Genomic DNA, 25,776 nt, shown 5'->3' on the forward strand with positions numbered 1-25,776 from the left:
GCAGAGCACAGATAATTTTCACATTTTTAGTAATTCATAAATATTTTGCACTAAATATTGGATTATCACTGTAAAAACAAATCAAGACAAATTATGGCAAATAATAATAATGAGGTAAAGAAATAAAGTACTTCTTTAAAGGGATTTCATGAGTAGGTTGTCTAAATTTTAATGTCTGGATGTACTTGCTTTCTGATTCTTGATGAAAAATAAAAGTCAGCTGATTCAGACATTTTAGCCAATTGCTTTTTCTGCTCCATTATTTTGTTCTGTTTTTAATGTGAAATAGAAATCAATCACCAACATGTGAAGCTGAACAAACATGTGTTTCAGTACAATAGGTTGGAATTTTGTAGAAAATGTCAACAAACCAATAAATGGCTCTTTTGATTTAAATGTACATACTATGGTAAAGTGCTGCTCTTAGTAAAGATTCCCTGATACCTAGAATGTTCATATTTTTATTACACTATGAAAAGTGCAATATAGAGGAAAATCCCAAAAAGTTAGAGCTGTAAATTTTTCTTTTTCTGACATTATCACTGAAGTTGATAGACACACACTCTGAAATGCTAACACATTCAGCCCATGCATAATGCCTGCTTTAGCTATAAACTATATGAGTTTTCCTTTACTTCTGCTCTTCCAAGAATGCTTTGGTTGGCATTTCCTATACACTTTAGATGAAATACAAAGATATCCTTTACTTCACATTTGCCTATTTTAAGGTTCAGTCAAATGATTTCATTTGTGGAGGTATAATTTAAGTAAGAAAATAGTTATAAGCATTATTTATAAAAAGCTATTTTAAGATAGTTAATATTTATTATCATACAGCATATTAAATAAATGAGTTCTAAACTCCTTAAAAGGTCACAGGTTAAAAGTCGCCATGAAAAACAACCCTATGAAAAAGGATGTCATATTCTGACAAAGCTACAGGCTACAGAATAGCAAAAGATTTATGCCAACTAAACATCTGATCGAGTGTTAATATCTAAAATATATAAAGAACTATAAAAAGGACATACATAACCAAATAAATGCAAAAAAAAGGCTTTGAGATTTCATCTTACACTAGTCAGAATGGCTAAGATCAATTTTTTTAAAAGCCAGAAATTGGATAATGTGGTACATTACACAGCAGAATATTATTTAACTGTATAAAAAATGAAATCATACAAAGTGAGTTCAGGAGAGCCAAGGCTAACAGAGAAACTCTGTCTGGAAAAGCAGAAAAACAAAACAAAACAAAGAATTTTCAGGGAGACTGATGTAGCTAGAAAAACATTTTGAGCAGAGTAACCCAGAACCCAAAAGGCATCTACAGTATATATCTGATTATGTGTGGATGTTAGCATTTGGAATAAAGGTTTGGAATAAGTAGCGGTAATTGGTTATATAACTATAGCCATTAGGTGGGACAGCAATGAGAGGATCAAATGGAGAGGTGAAGGGAAGAAAGGATAAGGGAGGGAGTATGGGGAGGGATAGCTAAACTTAAACTCCATTTGAGGGGCCATATGGAAACCTATTATAGCAGAATATTTTAAAAATATATACATGTGCAAAAGAAATCTAAATGGAATCACCATATCAGGGTAGCCAAAGCCCCAACTAGACCTCTCTTGCCAGCAGATGAAACCTCCACTCCCAGCAATATGCTACATCTAATTGATTAACACTAAAGGTTTCCCAAGGAAACTTTCAAACAACCCGCTATCTTTCCAAAACTATTGGTTGCTACACACAAACTGATGTGAAGGCTCTATGGCTAAAAACAACAACTGCTTAACTCACTGAATGTGAAGAAGTTGAGCTCATGTCTACCTCATGCTTTCACAATTGCTGTCTCATGTTTATGGTACTGTAAGGTACTCTGCCCACTACCAAAGGAGAAAAACAAAGAAAAACACAGCTACAAATTCTTCGAGTTAAAGTAGTAAACCTGCCTACCAGATACACTGGCACAGTAGTGGCACAAAATTGTGGGAATAAACAATAACTCTCTGGTTGGAAATAAGCCCCACTCCATGAAAAGGAAACCATGCTTGACACAACGCAGGTCACCAAGAACCCAAAACTAGATAAGCCATTGGCTGTGGAAAAGATCAATACTGCTGATATGCTAATTTAAAGTAGCAATCCAACAACATTTATAGATGTTGTACTACACTCATAGGTCAGGGTCTTCCTCGGTCATCAACAGTGTAGCTTCCTTTTGCGGTATGGAGGCAAATACAGAACCACACAACATGTAGAAAAGAAGAGATCTTGAGAAACTCGTTCCTAAATAAGATTTCTCCATTAAATCCTTCTCCACAGTTCTGAGAGAACCCTGTAGAAAAGGAAGAAGAAAGACTGTGTGGTGGAAAGAACTAGTGTGGATTAAAGAAACCAGGAAATCAGGTACATCCAAACACTACAGGACTGACAGTGACTCTGGCAGCAGGTTCAGAGCCTACATTTAAAGCAGATGGTAGTCCCAGCACTGAGTACTGAAGTAGGCACAAGCTCCTATCCCTTCCTAACTCAGATATTTCTATTTGATCAGCACTTACAAAGGATAACTTAGTTTTTCCCAATGGAGTCTCACTGGATATACAAACCATGCTTAACAGCAGGCCCCATGGCCAGCAATAGATGGCCAAAACAAAACAAAACAGAGTAAATGGCTTGTTTTTGAGAAATTTTGTCTAATAATATTTTGCTGGCTGTCCTTTTACCATAGAAATACTTTGTTTAAATATTATGTTGTTATATATTTGTGTTTTAATAGAATACCTGAGAGAGAGAGAGAGAGAGAGAGAGAGAGAGAGAGAGAGAGAGAGAGAGAGAGAGAGAGAGAGAGAGAGAGAGAGAGAGAGAGAGAGTTTGTGTGTGTGTGTGTGTGTGTGTGTGTGTGTGTGTGTGTGTGTGTGTGCTTCTATATATGCTTTTTCTTAGGCTCTTTTGTTTGTTTGTTTTGTTCTATTCTGGTATGTTGGGTTTTATTTTGTCTTAATTTATTAGTAATAGGAGGAGGAAGAAAATGAGGAGTATTGTAGATGCCTGTTTGTTTTTCTAATGACATAGGGAAATAAAGGTTGTACAGTTGGATGCTTGGCATTGTGTGAAAATTCTAAGAGAAGTTAATGAGGGAGAAACCATAATAAGAATATATTGCATGAAAAAATATATTCTCAACATGAAGAGGCCATGAGAGTTTCATTTCTATATGAACATGCATGCTCCTAATGTAACAATCATGCAGTAACCTTGTGAAGGAGATTCAGCTTCATGAAACCAATAAAGAAACAAATGCCTTCAGAATTAAAGAAATATGACAACAACGAAACCAGAGTTAGAGGATTTCAAACTTGTGTGAGGAAAATAGAGCTTGAAAGTTTCTCTTTTTCCTCCTCATTTAACAACATCTTAGCCCATGCAGTCTGAATCCTATGGGTTAATCAAGATGAATGGAGAACATATGAAAACACTAGCTGACACTATTAGAGGGCAAGATCCAAGACATCATAGCCACAGCCACAGCCAGAGCCATAGCCACAGCCACAGCCACAAGAAAATGAAGATGATTCAGATCTCTGGTAAAGGAAGACAAAAAAGGGGAAGCTCAAATATGAGCAAGAACCAACTATCTGATTGACAGCTGAAATTCACATCGAACAGACTTCAAGCAAGAAAGCCAGCTCTCAAAAACCGCCTATCAGTTCAATGTAAAACAATGCTAGTGATGTAAAAAACTAAAGTGAAATTTGTCACAGTTAAAGACTTCTTTCCAAATTATGCCTTAAGTGGGGCCTTGATTCTAGGGAGATGGCGCTCTTGGCTAAGTGCTTACTGTGTGGCCAAAGGACTTGAGTTTGGATTCTGATCACATACTTAAAGGGCATGCTCAGCAGCCTGCTCTTTTCATCCAAGAAGTGGACTGGCAAAGGTACATGGGGATCCTCGGTGCTTGATGACCAGACAGCTGAGCCAAACCTCTGTGATCTAAGTTCATCAGGAAACGCTGTCTCCACAGGTAAATTGGAGCAATTGTGCATGCACACATTACATTTTCTGAAGAGCAGAGCATAAGAGAATAGCCTAGAGCATAACATTTAGTTTTGATATAATCTAAATACTATACTATGCGGAAGACGAGAAAATTTGATCAATTTTATTAGTGTATAGTAATTACAAAAGCCTTCATTATAGCATTGCCATGCCTGACCATATTGAAATATGTTAATCATTTGCATGGCTTCTATTACTTTTTCTTACCCTTGTCTACTCTCCATTTTGTCCTTTCCTACACCCAGTAACTCTATTTACTATGAAGTCATTTTTATCCCCAATATTCCACATATTAAATATATAATGAGGAGGGGAAAGTAATACACCAGCACCAGCTAGTACCATGGACCAAATAGGACATTACAGAGAAAAGAATTTTAGCACAACTATATCAGCTCAATGGAATATGGGCTTATATATTGATAAAGGAATGAAGGGGAGGGTAGATATGTAAGAGCAAGTAGAGTGTTAATTGCAGAGTTAAGATGATAATGACATCAGCTATAATTTATGTACATTCATTTTTTTCTCATAAGTAAAGAAATAAATGATTCACAAAACTCAAAAGTAGTTTCAATCTAACTAAATGATTATGAATATATGGCACTAAAACATGTTATGCTAAACTTTTCCAATGATACTTATATTTCTCTTTACATAATTTTTAGGAAAACACATAAATGTATTAAGTATATTTATGTTTACATATGATAAATTGGCATTTAGAGAAAAAAAGACAAACTTTGCCTGCCAGTAAGGCATGGAAGCACTGAAAATTCAAAAGGAAATTCTTAACAGAGCTGTCAAATTAAACATTCCAGTTACCTTTCTCTGAGCTGACAGCTCAGCCTGAGAAAGTAGTTAGTTTTCAATATCCCATTGGATAATCAGAAGAACAAATGGTAGAATCATAATTCAGCCACAGTATTAACTAAGAATCATATATGAATTATTACTACTTCATCATAATGGGAAAAAAGTAGGTATTCATCTTATTTTAAAGGGTCTCTAATTCAGGAGTCTTTTACATTTCCTATGCTTTTAGTTTCCTATGATTAATGATAAGTAATACTAAAGTTTTAAATCTTATGAGAACAAAGTGGAAGCATTGGTATGAATATATATATCATAAATCAACACTTTCTAATTTGTGATTAATTACAGAATAAGTAATATGGTGCTTCATGTGTATGAGTCATATATTCATGCATGTAAATATAAATTTGGCCATCAATTATCAAATGACTTTCAAAATTTCTTTCTATGCACAGACAACTGGATTTTCAAATATATTTTCTCATTTATATAATTTTATAGTATTCTAAAATTAGCTTTTTAAAAATAATATTCCCTGTGGCATATTCCAATAATATAATAAATTTACTATTTGTCATCTAAGAATTATGTACATGCATGTGCATGTGTGTGATTGTATGGTAAGAAGTGTTGGTACAAGAATGCCATGATTTTTACTTTTAAAATTTCTTCACAGAAGTTATAACAATCTTTTATCTAGCTATACATCAGAATATTACATTAAATTGTGTTATAAATATTACAATTCATTTTAATGATAATTGGTATCTATATCAAAGTGCCACAATCAAAATCACCTGAGTAGGTAGCCTCAACTGAAGAACTTTTCTGATTACCTTAATTGATATGAGAAGACCCACCTCAAGTATGGGAAGAAACCAATACCAGAATAAAAATTAAAATGGGGGTCCTGGAAGAAAAATTATTTTCTTTTAAGTGGTTTGTGCAAGAATCCACTTGATATCCATAAAGAAAGCAGCACTACAGCAACTCTTTAAATAAAAAAAAAATGAGCAGATTTGAAATGGTGGCTAGTAAGTTGTGGATGCTAAAGAAAGATAAACAGCTAATATGTAAAAGGTGCTGGGCTGGGCGTGGTGGCGCACGCCTTTAATCCCAGCACTCGGGAGGCAGAGGCAGGCGGATCGCTGTGAGTTCGAGGCCAGCCTGGTCTACAAAGAGAGTCCAGGATGGCCAAGGCTACACAGAGGAAACCCTGTCTCGAAAAAAACAAAAAACAAAAACAAAAAAAAGGTGCTGCATAGTAGGTTTTCATAAATGTATGCAAAAATATACAGCAAAAAAAGGTAGCCATGTTTAGATCAGATAAGTAAAAGCAAATTTTACGTAAGATGATTTAGGGAAACTACAGATATAGAAAGCTATCAAATTTCGCAGAATTTTGACAGCAATAACAAGAAAATAAAATGCAATACTCTTCCAAACGTCTTGAGAGGCACTGGCTTCACAGTATTAGCTTCTAGAGAGACTGATGCAGGATGATTATGTGAATTCAGAAGTTCAAGACCTATCTGGGAGTCACAGTGAGACAATGAGAAAAATGAAGGAGCAATTAAAAAGAAGATGTGTGGAAATGTATCCTTACATGATCATCTGTTATTGGCAAAACTGTCTGTATGTAAGTAAATGTCTAAAATACAGATAAATATTTGAGTCTGTCTCAGTAACCTAGCAAGAAAAGAAAACAGAGAGTGTAGAGACAGAAATCTTAGGGGACATTCAAGACATGGACATAGTGGATGACTTTGAAGGTAGCCTCGATGTAATTAGTTATAAGAATAATGTAAAGGTCAACATGAAAAAATCAATAATTTAAATTAGAAAAATATATTATGCTTACTGTTTCAAAACCATTCTGCAATAACATTATTGTCACCATTCTCCAGTGAGAAAAATGAAGTTTAAAGAAATTAAATGAGCAATTCAAGGTAAACCATTTGGGAAAGAACAGATATTTAAAAACACATTTTCAGAACAGTTTTTTTCTTTCTTAAATACTTCTATGACTATAAAAAACAAACACAGAAAGGTGAGGCAAGGGCCAATCAGAAACTCAGGCTGAATCATAGCTTTTCACAAATTTCTTCTTTAACCAAAAAAAAAAAAAAAAAAAAAAAAATGTAGCTGAGAAATATGGAGTTACTGAACTCTTTTGTTTTGGATGTGAAAGACTCTTATAAAAGACGACTGAAGTCTGGAACTCTAGGAAGTATAAATTAAATCAACATCTTCACAAGGTACGTCATCCTGGCCAATGGTTAGCCCAGTGGACACTGGGTCACCATTGAACTTTACACTTCTCAGGCCCTCAGTCAGTTAACCACATTGATTCAACCACAGGAAAGAGGATGCCTCACATTTCCTACTTCATAGACTCTACATTTTAATGAAAGACAACACCTTAATGAACTATTGATCATATTCATAAAAAGGAGGATCTCCTGGGATTAGCAGCATTCAATTTATTAACATGAGGAGAATAGCAAGAACACAATCCCATTGCTTGTTAAAATAGGTCATTGGAGGTTTACTGTTTGCTTTTCTTCATTAAATTCATTTAAGTTGCAGATTCCTAATGATTTCTAAGGGAACACAATACGTAGATCATAAGAAAAAGCACACAGGAAAAATTACACTAAACCTACATTATCTGTAGAGAAGTATGACCTTAAGTGTCTTCACATTGTGGTAGTGACTTTAGAGATTCAACAGATTAAATGCAGGGGAAGGTGACACAAAAATCTACATAAGAAATTTATTTAAAATATTTGTTCTTTCGCAGAGAATATGGCATGCATTAACTATTGTATGACTACATGTGTGCAAAAGGTATCTTGTTTTTAAATACCTGATTAATGAATTTAAGACACAACCAAGAATAATTCAAATTCCAGAATTAATTGCAATGTGCCATTATAGAAATGTAGATAAAACAATAAAAGGAATTCAGGAGTGGGTCTCTTTCCAGCTATGAAGAGTACAGGCAGCAATCCTCAAAGATAATGAGTTGATATCCGGTTCCTGAGAATGAATTAAGTAATTAAGTAAAGTATAAAGTAAGATCTTGGCAATGAAAAATCCTTCTTTAATGACTCATCCAAGACACTGAAGGGGAAAAAATATCACAGTAAAGCCCACTATACATTTCCTTATGGAAAGGAAGTCCAAATGAACAACTGTAAAGTGAGTCCAGATAACATGATATAGCTTTTACATTATGATCTGATATCTTACGTAATTTTCATTTATTCCTGTGTCTTCTAGTAGAACATGTGGGCTAAAAGTTTATTCATTAACAAAAACTAATGCTTGATTTCTTTTTTAAAGTATAAACTATATTCTTAATAGTGTCTTTCCTGAAAGTATTAACTGAATGCTATATAATGATGTACAATCTTTAGGAATTCTAGAATTATTTTACATGTGTGTGTATGTGTGTGTGTATGTGTGTGTGTGTGTGTGTGTGTGTGTGCGTGTGCGTGCATTTGCATGCTCATCTGTATTTGCTTATGGTTAGTGTTTCAGAACCAAAACTAAAAACATCCCTCTCCAAATGGTCTTCTCTATTACAGACTCATTAAGTTTACACACTACACCACAGAAAATAACATCTTCATATTATCCTGCATCTATTACCTTCTTCACTCAAAACATTCTTAGTTACAAGTGTTGAAGAAGTAATATATTTAGCATTTTAAGAAATTTTGGTAATTTTTCTTAGGATCAACACGATACAAAATTTCTATGCTATAAAAAGGAACAGCTCCATAGATTTGATCCCAGCTTTCCTAGTATGTTGTATGCTGCGATAATAAAGTACCCTAGAACATGTAATTTATAAGGAACTGCAATATATTTCCTCCTGGTTTTAGAGGCTGGAAATTCTGAGAGCAAAGTGTTGGTAGGTTGACAGGTCTGATGAGGGCTGATTTGATTTGACACTGCATCCTATGTAGCTACTGTTCAAAGCCTGTGTGTCTCAACCCCTGTGATAGCCAAATGGCCCTGTCACAGGAGTCATATGGCCAATAATCTGTGTATCAGATATTTACTTTGCCATTCAAACAAGTAGCAAAAATACAGCTATGAGGTAGCAATGAAATAATTTTATGGTGAGGGTCATTGCAACACAAAGAACTGTATTAAACGCTTGCACGCATTAGGAAGGCTGAGAACCACGGCTAAGAAAGGAATATGTATCCTCATGTGACGGAAGTGAAAGCACAGTATCATCTAATGCTTCTTGAACTCCAGAGTCCAACTGGTGGCCATTAATACCCAAGGCAGAACTGCAATCGGCAAATCTCCTCTTAAAAGCCTTACCTCTTGATAGGATCACATTAGCAACACTAGGATTTCAGAGGAGATCTGCAACCCACAGAACTAGGTATATAATATTTATATTTTTTGTTTTTTACCATTAGGTTTACAAATAGAAGTGTGAAATACTGATGATTTTATATATTGATGTAAACATTTCCATATCTTGTCATGAACCAAAACTTTTGTTTTCAAAGATAAAATTAGCTTTTATATAACCCTCTCATTTCTCTAAAACTACTCATCAGTGCCCCTCAAGATGGGTAAAATATGAATGAAAAATATATTTAGCCATTGTATTAATTAAGAATTAATCAAATGCATACAATTCCTTACAATATGCATGCACGCACACACACACAGACACACACACACACACACACACACACACACACACACACATACATACATACACACACATAAACATGCTGAATAAGCAGCCCCTTGAACAGAAATTAAAAGTTGCATCATTGTCCCACAGTGGTACAGTAATGCATAAGACTTGACCTATACTGTGTAGCCTAGAATAGATATTTCACTTCTCCCTCAAAATTTTCACCAGAATACTTGCTTCTAACTGATTCTAAGTAAAACATATGAGGCAGTACATTGATGTACCCCCCCCCCCCGGCCCGGCTGACTCTGAAAACTCATACAGTTCCAGGAAGGCTTAACATTACCTAATTCTCTCTCTCATGCAGAAATTACAGGTGTATGTCACCACTCTCAGCTGTATATACAGAGATATAAAACTCTCTATGACCTTATTAACTATCATTTTGATATACTTACCAAACTTTACACTATTCAAAGAGTCAACTGTTTCTGTAACATTAAATGTTGAACATAATTAATCTGGACACCATTTTTAGTTTCTTCTACTCATTCATTTCTTTAATTCATGTATTTTACAACCCTTAAACTATTCTTAACTCATGGTACTAGATAACCTTAAGATAATATACAACAACAACAACTATTATTATTATTATTATTATTATTATTATTATTATTATTATTTATTATTATTATTTACTTTTTATTCTTACTTTTTGTTATGAACCTGGCTCTCTGGATGTACTGGGAATCACTTTGAAGTGTAGGCTGAGATAGTACTCAGAGATCCACCTTCCTCTAGCTCCAGAGAGCTGAGATTAAAGAAGTGAGCCACCACTGCCTAGATTTCTATTCATTGTATTTAACTCTTCCTATATTATTAGCAAATATTTCTATGCACAGAATTTGCTTTAAGAAATACATTTCTTCACTATATTCTTCTTGTAGGTTTATAGGACCCTCTGGATCCTTCTATTTCACCATTCTCTCCTACTTTTCTCACCTAGAGTCCCAGTAGGATATCCTCACATCTATCCCCATCTCCTGGTAAATGAAGACTTGCGTGGGACATGCCTCTTGGGCTAGTGTCCAATTATTAGTGAGTATATACCATATGAGTCTTTCTGCTTCTGGGTTAACTCACTCAGTATGATCATTTTTAGTTCCATCCACTTGTCCAGAAGTTTTGGTATTTCCTTGTTTTTAATAGCTGAGTAGTATTCCATAGTGTAAATGTACCACAGTTTCTTTATCCATTCTTTGAGAGACACTTAGGCTGTTTCCAGGTTCTGGCTATTATGAATAAGGCTGCTATGAACATGGTTGCTGGTGGATTGGGACCCAGGGGTCTGGTCAAACTACTGCACCAACCAAGGACAATACATGCAGTAAACGTCGAATCCTTACTCAGATCTAGCCAATGGGCAGGACATTCTCCACAGTTGAGTGTAGAGTGGGGACTGACTCTGACATGAACCCTGGTGCCCCATATTTGACCATTTTCCCTTGGTGGGGAGGCCTGGTGGCACTCAGAGGAAGGATAAGCAGGTTACCAAGATAAAACTTGATAGGCTATGACCATATAATGAGGGAAGAGGTCCCCCTCAGTCACAGACATAGGGGCGAGGAATAGGGTGAAAGTGGGAGGAAGGGAGGAACAGGAGGATACAAGGAATGGCATAACAATTGAGATGTAATCTGAATAAATTAATTAAATAAAAAAGAAATACATTTCTTAGCATTCTGCATCTATGAAACTAAAATGTATCCTTCACCACTCAAACTAATGTCTTTATTCCTGGGAAAACATCTATAATTAGTGTTTTGGTTCAGTTTTTGTAAGCTTGACTCGAACCCCATTTGACAAAATCAGATTAGCCTGTAGGTTAAGGCTGCAGAGCATTTCTTGAGTAATGTTGCATGTGAGAGGGCCCAGCCCACTGTGGAAGGAACCATCCTTGGACAAGGAGTCCTGGGCTGTACAAGTAACTACAAATGAAACAAAACTTTCTCTTCCTTAGTGATTGTTTTATCATAGAAACAGGAATTCACATTTGGTCAATGAGCTATACTCATTGACTACACATGAATTTTGAACATAATTCAAATAATACCTTGGAATTTTTTGTTTAAAATCCATAGTTTCTTCACTGCACTATGAGTGCCACAAAATCAGCATTGGCCAAGTCCTGTGTTTCGATTCCTCAGTAGTCAGGACAAATGCTGGTGCCATGGAAGTCTTGGTTTTAGTAATCTGAATTATAACCTCATTTGTGGCACTTTGTCTCTCCTCCTGGAGGATTCATAGCTGCAACAAAAGCAGAAACAGTAAATGTTGTGAAATAGAAATGTGAAAAACAAAACCTGCCAATGCGGGTATTGTGTTTTGATGCTGGGATCTTTATTTTGTGGGAGAGACAAAAGAATACTACATTTTTAAAATGGTGAAGCACCCCAAGAGGAAGCACATACTTTCTAACATGGATTTTAAACCAATCTCAGAGATTTATATCATACATTCTCGTTGATGCATATGGTGAACAGTACCGTCTATAACCTTACAGCTAATGATGTGGTGAGTTATATATAGTAGCAATTAAGGACGATAAAATGGTCAGACAGAATTGATGCCTTGAGTAATCTTCTGATTCAGTGTGATTTTCATATCTAGACACTTCACAGGTCTTTGGACAATTGCAGGCATTCCTCTCTGGACAACTGCTTTTGAGTTTAACATTTGAATAAAAAAATAGAACTCCAGGCTTTTTTGAATGAGGAAGGAATAAAAATTTCACAAGAACATGGATCTTTCACATTCTTCCTAAATTAACAAAACAAGGAGACTCTGTCCAGCAAATAAATCTGATAATTACTTCTACTGGGAGGCTTAAGGAAAAAAATGTAGAGAAAATTGGATGAATTTTTTTTGCCTCAAAAATTATTGCTTCAATGCTGAATGTCAATGGAAGAAATTTTGAACAATATATGGGGACAGGAAAATAGTGTTCACCAGTTGATGTAACTTCAACAATCAACTGCAAATTAAGATTACAGTGCCACTTGTCAAACTGAGGGAAGAAAACCTGCATATTAAACTGTCTGTGTGTAAGAAATGTTTTCTAAGTACCACCTGCCATCAGCTGCAGTGGAGATGTAAACTGGGTGGAAGCCAGCTTCTTGCATGTTTTATGAAAGCAAAGAAATGTAGGATTCCATAGTACTTCACCGTCCATACTTAACACCCTAGTGGAGAATGCTGCAACGGATGACGTGTGAGTGACTGCTTAATAACTGTCTCTCTTGTTGTCTGTCCATACATATAACTTTTCTTTTCTGTTAGTACAACTCTTGCTCATTGGTTCGCCTGAATTTCTTCTAAATGGTGATGTTAGTGGAGCTTCCACAACTGTTGTTACTGGTTTCATGAATTTTGAGATCTTTAAATCATGCTTGTCTGCCTTGCAAATGTCACTTTCCCCTACCATTCTGCTCTGTGAATATAATGGATGGAGCCTTCACACACTGTGTGAGTCTTCACAGTTCCATTTTTGTGGCCACCAGTTTCAATGCACATAAAGGTAAAAACCTTTTCTCATTAAGCTTAAGTGTCTCTCGGGCAGTGTTTGCCTGTCTTTCACAGGTTCCCTTGGGGTCTCAGTCTCTCAAGATGGATTTCTGATAGTTGAGATGTAAATGCTTATAATTCCATTATGAATTTGTGATAGTGAAATTCTGCAGTGTCTCTGATTCTACTTTGTTTTCAGGCTTCCCTTGATTATCCCCACATATGAATTCTCTGCATCAAGCAATTTGGGTTGCCCAGAGCATCTTAGCAGGGTCTGGAAAACAATCTTCCTTTGGGCCTATTCTACCACGTTTTATATCAGATATGTTTTACAGCCTTTCTGTCTGTGGAATTAAGTTTAGTGTTTTAAAATGAAGTCCCTGGGACATTCCGTCTGTGAGGATTCCAAGATCAGAGCCATACCACCTTCCATTCCGACCTGTTGTGAATGGTAGAAGCCGTAGAAAAATGGCCAATCAAGTAAGAGAATGAAGACAATTAATCCCAACAGCTTTTAACTCTTATTGATAATTTGTCCCTTAATTCCAAGTTCCATTTTGATCTTAAAGAGACTTTCTATTTATCTTTCATTTTAAAGATATAGTTACACTAAGTAGCTAAGACTAACTTTAAATTTGGTTATCCTCATGACTCTGAATGTTTTATTCTGAGATTAAGACACGCTTTCACCTTTTAATCTGGATGATTCATGTTCTTTTCCCACAAATATTCAGAGAATTATAGAACCTACATCAAAGACATGGAGTAATAGACAGAAAGATAGACAGATGATAAATGATACATAGATAGATAAATAGATAGATAGATACATACATACATACATACATACATACATACATACATACATGTACACACAGTGAAATAAATATATGATATATGGATAAATGATAGATAAAATATAGACTGTAGAGGATAGATAGATGATAGATAGATAGACAGATAGGTGATAGACAGATAATCATTGTCATATCTTATAAATTTACCATTGCTCAATGGTGCATTTATTTGAACCTTGATAAATTTTCCTCTGGATTGTAGATTACTCAGAATTAACTGGTTTCCTTTTCAGACTTGTTTTCAGACATCAGGAAATATTATGTTCTTTGCCCTACATATAGATCAGACCTATAAGTATCTAGAATTACAGATAATCTGCATGTATAAGGACCTCTATCATGAGGTGCTCATTGATGTGGATATTAGGAACAGCATCATTTGTCTTATTATTATTAATTATTTTTATTTTTACATATACATTTATATTATTACACATATATACAATAAGCTTCCTACAGCAACAGGAACACAAAGCAATCAGGAATTGTATACATGTTACATTCGTAGTTTTTTTTTTTTTTTTTTTTTTGGCTATTTGTATTTGGCAACCTCGAAGAAAACATCCTACCTGTCTTGGTGAGTCTAAAATTCTGAATGTAAATCAATATCTATAATATCTCATCTTCATCAACTTAAAAAATTTATCTAGACCTAAAAACATCGTACCCCTAAACAACTAAGCTTACTTATAAAACTAAACTATCTGGTCTTCAACCCCATCAGAGACTTGAGAAGGAATAAAATTAATTACCTGAGTATACAGGGAGTGTGGGTTAGCAGCTTCTCAAAACAGAAGATGACAGAGACAGTTAGCTGCCTGGAAAGTCACCCAAAGCTCTTTTTTTCATTGAATATAAAATAAGAAGATTTTGTTAGTCTTATCGTCACCTGAAAGACGTTTCATTCCAGACTCCCAGGAGACCCTGCTGTATGTTTCTTCTACAACTTCTTTCTGTTTCTTTCTCAGTTCCTCAAGTCTATCTCTATCCATCCTACTTCTGCCTTCTCCACTTAATGAGTCTTCAAGACATGGGCCCTCTATTCCTACAATGTTGAATGTAACCTGCTTCCAAGAAGGAAGTTGGACCACTTCTTTATTTGTCAGTCTTTCATAGAATAGTCTAAACTGATTCATGCTCAATGTTAAGGAAGTATCATTTCTGCAAACAGGTGGGTCAGTGGATTTTTATTTTCCACCATGACATAAAACATGAATTCTGAACCATAGTCTTTCAAGCAAATAGTACTTTTAAATATTTGTGATGCTACATTGACTACCGGTAAGAAGATGACCCACCGACTATATGGATCATTGATGTGCCTTTGGCTATGCACTATGATCTCTGTGCTCTGCTTAAATTTCTTTTTCTTCTTATTGAATTTTTTTTTACTTTTTTATTTATAATTTATTCATATTATATCCCGATTGTTATCCCCTCACTTGTGCTTGTATCTTCCTGTGCCCACCCTTCTTCCCACACTATTCCCCCTCCCCCGGTCTTCTGACAAAGGAGGCCCAGCTCCTGCACCATCTAGCCATTGCATATAAGGTCTCACCAGAATAACCTGCATCCCCTTCCTCTCTGGGCCTGCAAGGCTGCTGCCAAGGGGAAGTGATCAAATAGAAGGCACCAGAACTTACTTTAGACGTAGTCCCTGTTTCCCTACTCCATGAGAATGAGCTGTCCATGGGCTACATCTGAGCAGGGTCTAGATTCTCTGCACGCTTGTCCTTAGTTGTTACATCCATTTGTGCGGGTCTCCTTGGGTCCAGATCCACTGGCATTGATGGTATCATGTGGAGCTCCTGACCCTCCCGGGTACTACCAAACCCCCATTTTTCAGGTATGTGCCCAGGAGTGGTATAGCTGGGTCTTCAGGTAAAGCTAGTTCCAATTTTCTGAGAAAGCCCCTAAGTTGATTTCCAAAGTGCTTGTACAGGTTTGCCCTCCTATCAGCACATCCTTCTCCTTTCTCTTTTCTCCTTTCTCCTTTCTCCACATCCTTGCCAGAGTGTGCTGACACTTGAGTTTTTTATTTCAGCCATTTATGGTTGTAGGATGGAATCTCAGAGTCATTTTAATTTGCTTTTCCCTGATGTCTAAGGACCTAAGCATTTCTTAAGGTGATTTTGAGCCATTCAATATTTCTCTGTTGAGAATTCTCTATTTAGGTCTGCACATTATTTTTAAATGGATTTTTTTTTGTTTGTTGGTGTTTAGTTTTCTGAGTTATTTATATATTTTGGATATTAGTCCTCTGTCAGATGCAGGGTTGAGGAAGATCTTTTCCAGTCTGTAGGCTGTTGTTTTGTTCTGTCAACAGGATCCGTTGCCTTACAGAAACTATTCAGGTTCGTGAGGTCCCATTTATTAATTGTTGATCTTAGAACCTGTGCTGTTGGTGTTCTGTTTAGGAAGTTGTCTCCAATGCCAATTAGTTCAGGGCTCTTGTGGGAGATTACTTAAAGAATACCTGAAAAAAAACTAAAACTGGAAACAGGGGAATGAAAGCAGGGACATGCAAGGGGAAAAATGACTTTCAGGTAGACATTGGCATTTAAAAGAAGCCATCATTGAATCCACATACTTTCATTAGTGTGTTAGAAGAGAAAAAACGAACAGAAAAAAACTAAGAACAAAAAGAAGGCTGGAATGCCAGAAGTAAAAAAAAAAAAAAAAAAAAAAAAAAAAAAAAAAAAAAAGAATATTTGGAGTCAGTTTTGTTTAATTTGTCACTGACTAGTATAAGAAATTGTATGCTAGGTTTTAGGAATTTCACTTCTTTATATGCAAAGGCTTTTAGCCTGTCAAATGAATAGTACACAAAGTAAATCCAGAGGATCTTCTAACCACGGTTCCTTCTAGTTTATCATTTATGAGATACTCTTTTCTCTGAATGACAGTTTCCTAACAGCACAATGTCCTCTTCAAAACCTCAAAAATCACAGGCAAAAGTAATGTATAGCTAAAAAAAAAACTTAGAAATGCCTTTAGAATACCAGGAACTCACAAACTGCCACAATGAATCTACACAATAGCATGTAACTGCATTGAATATAATTCAATTTTGAGGTATATAAAAACAATAAGAGAAAGAGCATACATGTTTTAAAGGAGATATACAGCCAATAGAATTTTTGAATTAAGTAATTTTAACATGTTTTCAGTATCAGTAACTATAAAATTAATGAAAATATACAAATTAACATATAATACCTTAAATATATAGCTGTCTATACAAATCATTATAGTAATTACTCTACCAGAAATGTTGAATATATTACATTATATAAATTTCAAGTGATTGGGGAACATTTTATAAAAACTTACTAAATCATAAGCATCCCATATAAGAGCTCAACTAACGTAATGTACTAATTATTCAATGTTCCTTCTTAATAAGATAACCAATATCAAGATAAGGAAACAATGAATTTGACATCTTGAAAAAGAAAAAATACAAAGTGTTTTAGTGAAAGAGTTTAAGTTAACATAGCAAGTTTGTTTACACAGCCACAAACTGAATTTCTAAAATTCTTCATAGTCTCTTCATATGCTGTGTGACTTTCAGGCAAGTCTATAAGTTTGCAGCTTTTATTTAAATCACGCTCCTTGAGGTATCCCTTTAAATCTATAATGGAAATAAAGACTTATGAGTTCTACTTTGTCTACTGATTACATTCAATTCAGTTCAATACAGATTTAATTAGGCCCTTACTAGTTGCCTTAATATATTAGCCTAAGAAATACCGTACCTAAAGTTAATGACTGTAATTAAAAAATAAACAAGATTCTTCAGGAAAAAAAATAGTTTTCTATACATTATGGTACTTGAGTTGTCCAACATTCAAGTCTTTATTTGGTCTCAATACCAATTAAAATTGATGTGTGTTTGATTCTAAATACCATTTAATTTAAATAATACACATAATTAAAGTTCATCAAAGTAGATGTTTCCTACTAAATCATATGGCAGTAACCCTGAGCCTAAACACTAACAAAAGGATTACAGGAGAAGTCACCAAGGAATTTAAAATCCAACTTCTGCCAGTTTTACTTATTTTTTATTTACTATACTTTTAAAATAGAATCTCCTACAACAACCACTGTTCTTGAACTTGTAATAATCCTCCTGTCTCAGCCTTCCTAGCACTGAAATTATAAAGGTGTGACGTCACAATCAGCTTTGGTTTTCCTATTTTTACAAAAACAATTTACATAAATCATACCTTGAAGAAAAACAGTGGAGTAGAAAAAGCAGGTGTAATGAAAGATATATAGCAGGTACAGACCACCCTAGAGAACACATTGAGTAGAAATACAAGTCTCCCAGGTATAACGCAGATGATAAACAAATTATGACTTTTCTCTAAATCCACAAAATATTTTTAAAACATGCTTTAAGTTATATAATTTGTACATATACTAAAAAGATATAAAAATGAACAGATACACAATAGAAAAGATATTGATTTTCCTTCTTTTATTAGGCTATCATTTAACTTAATCTTTATCAAAATATCAGTACTTTATAAACTCTTAATAGTTAAACTCAGGGACTGGAGAGATGGCTCAAAGATTAATAGTACTTCTGTTCTTCCAAAGGACCTGGGTTGCTTCCTCGCACCAACATGGAAGCTAATAATCCTCTGGAACTCAAGTTCTAGGAAATTCAAAGCCCTTTTCTTGCCTCCACATGTACTACACACATGTTATGCACATACTAAATTTAATATAGGTAGAAATTTGTGTGTGTGTTTCTGTGTGTGTGTATGTGTGTGTGTGTGTGTGTGTGTGTGTGTGTGTGTGTGTGTGTGTTCATGTGTTCATCTAAGAATTTCATTCCCACAGTGCCTTGGTAATCATATGATCTCTTCCCAGGAATTCTAAATCCTGATAGTCTATTTCTAAAATGTTTGTTGTATCTAATGTCTGCCAGTATTGCAAAAAGAATATCGTAAGATGATATACATGCCATACTTAGTGGGGTGACCACTGTGATATCCTCAACAAAAACCTGCAATAGTTATTCCATGTTCCTACATTTCAAAAAATATTTCAATTGATATCACAGTGCAATCTCACCTCAACCTTGTTCTTTTACAACTCTTCATATCCATCTTAAGCTGAGGGTGTACCTCAATGGTAGAATTCATATACAGAATATGTGTGATGCTGAGTGTCATCTCTATTATGGATAAAAAGAAAAAATTCCTTCAGTCTACATATTTACTCTCAAGCAAAATCCTAGGTTAAAGATTTTATAATAAAGAAAATATTTCCATACAAAAGTGATTCACAATTTTTAACATCCACAGCATATGTCATGTGTCTAATGAAACCTCTAGTGGTTAAACCAGAGTGAGTTTTTTTGTTCAAATCCACTTTCTATAATCCTTTAGTAAGCATAGAAGGGTATTTTTCAGAGTAGAGGGTTTTGGTGGAGTCAGTTGCCAATTTATTTTTAAATTTCATCATTTAAGAACTGAAAATAATCAAGCTAGTTTAACTCCAGCAGTTCCTAACTACTGAATAAAGATGAGCTACCCACAGTGATGTCCTTGATGATTATATGTAGGCACACAGTTATTGTGGAATACAAGTGCCGAATTCTGTATACTTCCCATGTTTGATTGTAATCCTTTTCTGAGAATCTGCTGTCTCAATGTTATATAAATACTTCTCCCCAATTATCCCCTAGTGTACCAATAAAACAGCATAGAGACAATTGCTGAGCAGGGGAGAGAATATGGCTTAGCTTTCTGCCATCCAGAGTAGGAGGATTCAGAGCAGGAAGCAGGGTTATTTAACCATAGGCATATTTTCAGGAAGGACCAGGAGAGAGACCTGGATCAGGGAAAGCTAAAAAGTATAAGTATCTCTGAGATATACACTGTGAGGTAACCCGATTAGAGGGTTAAAAATTGATTATTAACTGCTCAGTTATTGGTTGTGAAGCTTACTATTAAATATAAACGAGTCTCAGTTATTTGTGTGATAGTCAGATTAATATAGAGAAAAGACAAACACAGTCACATAAAAATAACCTTAACAATTATTAGGCATTGCTTACGACACACATGGTATAGCCTCTCTCAAAAGCAGATATTAGCCACATAATATAAGATAACCACACTACAACAGAGACTGCTGCACCAACCAAGGTCCACGTATGACGTGGACCTAGACCCTTTGCTCAGATATAGTGGCTAGGCAGCATCGTCTCCTGTGGGTCCCACAACATGGGGAGTAGGGATTACTTCTGAGATGGACTCTGCCTCCCCATGTTGGTCACTTCCCACTGTCAGGGCGGGGCGGTCATGCAGGGCCACAGAGGAAGAGGATATAGATAGTGCAGGTCAGATTTGATAGCCTGAGGTCAGATGTTAGGGGAGAAATTTGCCCCTTTCTGAGCACTAGGGGAGGGAAGGAGAGGGTGTGAGGAAGAAAGAATGGGATCTAGAAGCAATGAGAGGGGGGCGACAATAGGTATGAAAAGTGATCAAGCTGAAAATAAAAACTAAAAATAAAGGAAAATGGTTTTAGTATTTGAGTAATAAAGTTGTGCCTGGATAAAAGATATTGTAATGGCATTAAAACATTATATAATGCAACATATAAGATGCATCGTATTTTAGAATGTGTTTGAATGATAGATAATGCAATATAACTTTGAAAGGAGCACACAGTCTTTGGATCAAGAATCCAATCTCAGTTACCACTATTTAACATGGTTATATTGGTGCTATGTTGTTTATTTTCTCTGTATCTTAGATTTCTTATCTATAAAATTAAGGAATCACTCAAATCTCCTTCCGTTTTGTATTAAATATGCAGTCAACAAGTAGAAATATTAGATTCCACTGGTAATTATTAACCGTATGTTTTAACAGACCACTTACTTATGTTGTAGAATGTCAATAAATTGTGCTGGTGCCTCATTACATATTTCACTGCTATAGACCAGCATCAATGCTACTGGAAGTTACCTTGCAAAGGAGAAATACCATCATCAATAACACCTAGTTACAAACCCTGCCACCTTCAAGAGTGACCTACCTACATGATACACTACTGCAATAGTAGTACAAATATTTTGGAATTAACAATGACTTCATTGAATTCTAGGCCCATCCCGTAATATAGAACCAATATATGAATGGACACAAAGCCCATTGCTAATCAAGAAGCTATTTGAAATTCATACCTGTTGGAAAAAAGAGAATCAATTTTTTTCCAATGGAGTTTCATTTAATATATCAAGTATGCACTAAGGCAGGTTCTATGCCCAGGAATAGTTGGCAAACAGAGATTGCACTTCATTTTTTGTTGTTGTTGTTTGTTTTCTGTGTGTGTTCTTTTTGTTTTGTTTTGTTTTGTTTTAAGAAAAAGAGAAAATAAATTTGGGTGTGTAAGAAAGTGAAAAGATGCAGGAGGTGTTGGGAGATGAAGGAAAACTATGATTAAATATTATTTTATAAAAAAATTAAGTAAAAATTGAAATTAAGGCATACAAATTGTGTCTAAGTCCCTATGTCATTTTATATTCTCTAAATATCTAATCAGCATTATAAATAACATTATACTGGTCTGACAAGACATGTGTACTAATGCAATAGTGCCACTACTCTTACGGGATTAACTAAACACTTCCTTATTGAATCTAAGGCCTGATCCGTGAGGTGGAACTCATACTGTACAATATTCAAAAAGCCGAGAACCTGTAGCTAGATAGTCATAGGCCTTAAAAAAATGAACTTTTTACTTCACAGGGTGCAGGGGTGGCTGAGGTGAGACAGCAGCATTGACAGTGGGTGCCAAAAAGAGCTGGTAGCTCTTTGACATCTCTCTGTATACTTAAATCTCAAGATTTCAGGCTGGTAATATTATTATTATTTAGAGCCTTGGGTCTGCTGGTCACAATGAGAAACTCTGAACTCTCTTAACTTTTAGGTGTCAGGGTGGTGGCTTTGGCTACTGTACTTTAATTCTTTCTCTTTCAGGCTGGTACCCTTGCTATTTAGTGTCACTGGTTGTGAGGAGAAAAAAGAAAAAAAATACACTCACACAAACATAGGCAGCTTTCACAGATCATTCATAAAAACATATAGATAATCAGATAAACAAACACATTTTTCGTTAAAGTAGGGGATTTCAACAAATAAATTCTAACAGGTTTTACAATTTCACACACACAATACACATGTAGATATATACAGATACACACACTTACATACATACATACATACATACATACATACATACATACATACATAGACAATCAGACATATAAACATACAGACATACATTTTTGGATGAAGCATATAGTTTTAATAATGTTTAATTGTCTTAAGTTTTCATACCATCTAATGCAAAAATACTCTATGTATGGTAAACAATTACCTCATTCAAAAATAGATACAATCATTACATTAAAAAAGGAGTTCAGGTAGGACTATTAATTCTAAATTCTTTCATTAGAACTATATCTAAGTAGATACTTCTGTTCATTATAAGTTTTAAAAAGTGGATTTATCTATATGCTCATTATATTATAAGTTCAAAACAGAAGTTTTATCTTTTTCTTATTTCAAATGTACAGTATATATTCAAACCAAGAGTTTTTGTGAAGGTTTTTCAAAGAAACAGGTGTCCATATTGTCTTGTATGATTAACCATTTATTCTTTGTTTCTGTATTCATAAGGTCTTTCTTATTGTGGTGAGTACCTGGATCTTTTCCTTGGACTAAACCTAGAATTAATGCATTTCTGTTATTATTAGTTTGTTTCAATCTCGTTTTCCTCTTAATGTAATTAACATAGAGTTCCACACAGGTCTTAGAAGTTTTTGTTACACTGTAGGAGGTTTGTTTTTTTTTTTTTAAGTTACTTGAATCAAGTCATAAATTCTATTAAATCATCATCAGGGATTATAAGATCATCAATTCATTTACATAGCACTACGTCATGAAGATACAGCTTCAGCATAATCTTCAGGAAATCTTTTTATCAAAGTGAAAGAGTAGGCAGCGAGGGTCTCTGCCATAACAGATATGTGATCCAAGCATGGCAGGACAGTACAGCAGCAGCAAGCAGTCCTGAGGAAAAATCCCTGGGGCTTTGCCTGAACCCATTCGTCAGATGTACAGAACCAAGTGGACTGCCTCCAGAAAGCTCACTTGATTGCTTTTTACTAACCCAGTATGTTATTGTTCCCATAATAGTCCCAAGGGAGAACCCACTAATATTATTCTACTAAATAGACACAGTATTAAAATGACTCCTAATGACTATTGTTATATCCATAGATCAGAGCATCTTTCAGTTCTCACCAGTAGACTGCATATAATGCAGACGTCCTCATCTGGAATAACAGTCTGTGGAATACTTTTCCCCAAATGGGACAAACATCATGCATCCCATTCCCCAAGGCACAGAGATACTTGAGGGAAAGAGGGAAAAAAGAAAGAGCCAGAGATATTCAATAACATCAAGGAAACAGTGTTTTCCAGATGCACTGAGATAGTTGCACATATGAACTAATAGTGATTGTGAGAGCATGCTCAAAACTGGAGCAAGAAAAAATCCCAGACAGAAGGCACAAGGTGGGTACAAAATCCTACAACTAGCTGAGGAGCTACTGGCTTTTGATAGCTTCTGGGGTTTGGGGTGTGGAAGTAGTTCATTTGTCTTAATGATGTGTAGTATCCTGTACCTTGGGTGTACACAAATATATGCATGGATTCACACAGAAGAATTAACCACCGTAGCATAACAAAATACGAAACACTACCAAAGTCCATCCTACTTATAACATGATATATTGAAGTATGCAAATCAGATTAATACTCTAATGATAAATGGTACATAAGTATAACTGAATTGCACAAACTGTAATCATAATGAGTTAGAAGAGAGTAACAAAAATATGCGGAGTGATGAAAGCTATGGAAGATTCCTGACGGACTAATATTACCAGTAAAACAGCAATGCACTTGAGAAAACTAACAGATGAACACAAAATTTAGAATTGTGGTAATATTGCAGCACAGAAGAGCAAGATATACAAAACGCTGTTTACTATAATATTCTAACTTAATGTACCTGCGATGGGATTTGTTGACTTATTTCTATGTGTTATATTTTTAGTTTGTATAAAATTTTCTATGACAATAATCAACAAAAATAAGTATGAAAACTGGAAGATTGTTGCACAAGTAATAGTCTTTAGAATGATAATATGAGAGGCTGAGTCGTGGAGTGTGTGTGTGTGTGTGTGTGTGTGTGTGTGTGTGTGTTGATTGTGAAACATTACTATATGGAGAGATTTTAATTTTCCTGACAGCTTAAATTTTCTTCACCTTAGCTTCTTTCTTCCTCCCAAGATAATTCTTCTATGTTTAGAATACCTCTGCTGTGTAAGTGTGTGCTTATCCTGAGGACAATTATCCAGCTCCTTTGATCAGTCAGCCAGGACTGTGTGAGTGGAATAGGAAGCTGGTTGTTCTACACAGATCCTTAATTAATCCCCTTGTCTTCACCTGCTGCTGGAGTAACAAGAGGAAGACTTCCCTCAGCTAACACAAAAAAAGTTTCTGGTTTTGTCTTCTTTCCAGTGGATCACTCTCTACTGTCTTCTGTTTTTAACCCTTAAGACATCGAATGTACCTTTTATCATGTATTGTTTTATTGACTCTTTTATTCCTTTAGGATCTGTGTCCCTTACACTATAAAAGATTTTATAGGACAACATAGGCTATGTGTTTAAAGGTTCAGTAGTGGGACAAACAGTAAAAACCTATGTTCACTCTGCTATCTTGACCTAGGCTCTGTACTTTTTTTTTATAGTGAAAAAGAAAAAAAAAACCAGCATAGAGATAAACTCCCTTTGTGTCTCTATGTTTCTATCTATCTATCTATCTATCTATCTATCTATCTATCTATTTATCTATCCTATCTATCATCTATCTATATATCATCTATATATCTACTTATCGATCTATCATCTATTTGTATCGATCTACCTCTCACACACACACACACACACACACACACACACACACAGAGAGAGAGAGAGAGAGAGAGAGAGAGAGAGAGAGAGAGAGAGAGAGAGAGAGAGGCATAGACAGCCAGAAAGACAGAGAAATAGAGACAGAGACAGCCAGTTAGTCAGACAGACAGTAGCAGAGTCAAATCTAATTGGACTTCCCTTCACTCTTTATTAAATTACTTTAGCTATTGTTAGAGTGCTGGAGAACTGACCATGTACATTAACAATCTGTTCACAATTAGAGAAAAACAATGTAGGCTAGAGAGATGACTTTGAGCTCAGGAGCACTCACTACAGTTTCAAGGGTCCCAATTCCATTTCCTAACATCTACATCCTTAATCTCAAAGACACCTAAAGGTAACTGCAACTTCAGCTCCAGGTATTCCTCCTCCCTATCCTGGTCTCCATAGTCACTGCACTCATGAACAAACCTATAGAAAAGCCACCACCACTACATACTCCTCCTCCTCTACCTCCTCCTCCACCTCCTCCTCCTCCTTCTCCTCCTCCTCCTCTTCTTCCTCCTCTACCATCACCACCAAAACCACCACTGCAATCACTAAAATAGCATATTTCTTCAATTGGTTTGAAGATAGCCCTTAAAGACAACATGTGATGAAAATTTTTTCATTTACAGCTGAAAGAGGAGATATTGCCCAAACCAAGTTTAGACAATACCTAATATCACTAATTAATCAGAACAGGTTTCAACTGATAGATTAAATTAGTATTAATTTTCAAGGAAGTT

The sequence above is a fragment of the Acomys minous genome, assembly GCF_964271855.1.
Source record: "Acomys minous genome assembly, chromosome: 14".
Lineage (NCBI taxonomy): Eukaryota > Metazoa > Chordata > Mammalia > Rodentia > Muridae > Acomys > Acomys minous.